Source organism: Triticum urartu, chromosome 6A, assembly GCF_056163025.1.
Source record: "Triticum urartu cultivar PI428250 chromosome 6A, HENAU_Tu73, whole genome shotgun sequence".
NCBI classification, from domain to species: domain Eukaryota; kingdom Viridiplantae; phylum Streptophyta; class Magnoliopsida; order Poales; family Poaceae; genus Triticum; species Triticum urartu.
Genome location: NC_141878.1, coordinates 558,876,192 through 558,879,432, shown reverse-complemented (window position 1 = coordinate 558,879,432; position 3,241 = coordinate 558,876,192). Strand labels below are relative to the sequence as shown.

Sequence of the window (3,241 nt, the reverse complement as noted above, 5' to 3'; positions counted from 1 at the left end):
TGTACCATCGATACAATAACGACCTCACATTTACGATCATGGATAATGTGTATGTCGTAGGACATAATGTGCATTCGTGCCTGAAACGAATCATGCACGCACTAACGCCCCTTGCTCCTAACTACGAAATTCGCAGATACGGCAAAGCACGCATCACACAACAACTCACCCTTCACGGTTGAGTATCCACCATCCTTCGTACTATAAAAATGACATGGCGTTCAAGAATAAGCTCAATGGCATCTGACCGAGCACTTACCGAATGTGGTGGCCGTCATGAAGGACATCAACAGGTGGCGGAGTGTACCTGCCTATGGACTGGTCCTAGGTGGACGACATTGTCGTAAAAGGCGAGTGGACGTGTATGCTGGCCTATATCGTTGGTTTGGACGTATGCAGACGGTTTTAAGAGTCAGTGTTGAAGATGCCAAGATTTACAAAACAACAGGTGAATCGCCCTGGAGATGCCCCAATATGCACCAAAATCTTTAAATCTATGTTTAGCAGTACCAGATCAAAGTTAAACTATGAACATCAACATCGATGGCTTGGGTTGGGTTGGCATACTGGCTAGCGGCTGCCTGCGTGCTCCCACGGCGGCGAATGTACGGCGGTTGGGTGGGTGGACAGTGTTTTGCAGCAGCCGAGGAGGAGGAGGACAGGACAGGAGGCGACTTTGGCATTTGGTTTTCTGACGCCTTGATTCGGCCCGCAAGACGGCGCTCCAAGATCTGGCGCTCGCCCACCAACGCAGCGCGGCCTGCCCTCTGCGTCGCACCGCGAAGCATCGAGATTCGCGCGGCAGTAAATATCGTCTCATGCGGCACGTGGACTTCGTCCCCCGCGCGCTCGCCTCGGGATTCACATCCCCCCTTAACTCCCCGGTCCCGGAGCCAGTCACCACAGTGTAGTGCACTGCGTAGCGTAGCGTAGCTTCGCAGCATGATGAAGCGGTTTCAAACAAAAAGACCAGTGAATGCATTGCTCGCCGTAAGGCCAACTCCACCGCGCGACCTCAAACGGACGTCCGTTTTGTTTTGTTTTTGTCCTTTTGGGTAGGGATTTGGAGTCGTGTCCGAGCCTGTTCTGAGATGCGGTGGCCGTGCGCTCAGCGCGCGGCCACATCCTTTTGCCCCATCCTATCCGTCAGGGTCAAGATTGCCCAAATTTGCATTAAAACTAATTTCGAACCCAAATATTTGTCTGAAAATTAAAATAATTTTATAACCCAATTGAAATTGTCTTGACTGAACATAAAATGGACAAATACATCTATTGGTTGCCAACGTGATCCCACACGTGCTCAACCAAGTCATTTTGAAGATTCACATGAGTGTGCCAATCACGCATCTCACGGTGGAATTGGGCAAACTGTTCAAATGTGGCCGGGTCTTGGTGCAGGGGCTCAATATTTTCACCTTGATATTCAAATCCTTGGTCGAAGATACTCTCATCACGCTCGTCCTCGACGATCATGTTGTGCATGATCACACAAGCAGTCATCACCTCCCAAAGCTTCCTTTCATCCCATGACAGTGCAGGGTTTCGAACGATACTCCACCGGGATTGAAGCACACCAAAAGCACGTTCCACATCCTTTCTAACACTCTCTTGCATTTGAGCAAATCTCTTTCTCTTCTCACCTTGGGGTTTCGAGATTGTCTTCACAAAAGTTGACCACTGAGGATATATACCATCTGCTAGATAGTATCCCTTGTTGTAATGGTGGCCGTTGATCTCAAAGTTGACAGGTGGGGAGTGGCCTTCTGCAAGCCTCGCGAAGACTGGAGAACGCTGCAGCACGTTGATATCATTGTGAGAACCTGCCATGCCGAAGAAAGAATGCCATATCCAAAGATCTTGTGATGCCACCGCTTCTAATATGACAGTGCACCCGTTAACATGCCCCTTGTACTGGCCCTGCCAAGCAAATGGACAGTTCTTCCACTCCCGGTGCATACAATCTATGCTGCCAAGCATACCTGGAAAGCCTCTAGCTGCGTTGGTCGCCAACAATCTCTCTGTATCAGCGGCAGTTGGCTGCCTCAAGTACTCTGGGCCAAAGACCTCGATCACAGCCTAGCAAAACTTGTACATTGACATCAGACATGTTGTCTCACTCATACGCACATACTCATCCACCAGATCGCCTGAAATTCCATATGCAAGCATGCGGATGGCTGCGGTGCATTTCTGGTAGGAGGAGAATCCAAGCTTGTCAAGGGCATCCGTCTTGCACTCGAAGTATGGGTCATGAGCAACCACTCCCTCTCGGATACGATTGAACATATGCCTGGCCATACGAAAACGGCGACGAAATTTATCTGACCTGAAGAGCGGGGTGTTGGCAAAGTAATCTGCATAGAGAAGGGCGTGGCCTCTCTCCCTGTTGTGGTTCAGGTTGGGAGCACGGCCAGGGACTGACCCCCTGTACCGATGAAGCTGCCGTTGAATATGGTCGTGAACGACCAGTGCAACCACCACAAGATCGTCATCATCCGACGACGAATCGTCCGATGAACAAAGGAAGTGATGGTAGAAAAACTCGTCTCCACTGTCCATACCTTTGTTGGCAAAAGGTCGAATACCTTGCGCTCGTGGTGGCGAAGAGGCCGCGATGATCACCTCGACGCAGAAGGGTGGTTGCCGGCCGGCTACAGGCCGCTCTGGAGCTCTCGTCGGAATCTGCCTCGGCCGCCGTGGTACGTCGTCGGCAGTCGTGTCTCCTCTGCCACCGACAAGGACGGCGAGGGCCAAACCTCCTCCGATCGACGACCAAAACTACGGCGGAAGCGCGTGCGTGGTGGCGGCCATGTCGAGACGTGGTTTGGTACGGACGGCGAGGGGCTGCGCGGTGAGGAGGCAGCCGGAGAATAGCGGCGGCGCTGGCGGCGGGGCGGGGCGGGGAGAGAGGGTGAAGCGTTGGGAGCGGAGGGACTGCTAGTGTCCCCGACAGGCGGGCCACGGGAGGACAAGGGAGTGCGTCGAGGCCGTCCGCGCGCGTCCGTTTCACCCCAAACCGAGCGCAAGTTTGGGCCGGGGATGGGTCGAAAGCGGACGGAATCCGGACATTTGTCCGTTTGCGCCCGCGCGCTGGGCCGTCTCGTTTGTTCCTTTTACCCCAAACGGACGGGGCCGGACAGGATAGGGTCGCGCGGTGGAGTTGGCCTTACTCCACCGCGCGACCCTATCCTGTACGGCCCCGTCCGTTTGGGGTAAAACGGACAAAGGAGGCGGCCCA

The 3,241-nt window shown here is 53.6% G+C and overlaps 1 pseudogene; it reads right to left on the bottom strand.

Annotated features, from left to right (window-relative positions):
- Positions 1-1,272: 1,272 nt before the first annotated feature.
- On the bottom strand, positions 1,273-2,562 carry LOC147966312 (uncharacterized; annotated as a pseudogene).
- Between the last annotated feature and the right edge of the window lie 679 nt (positions 2,563-3,241).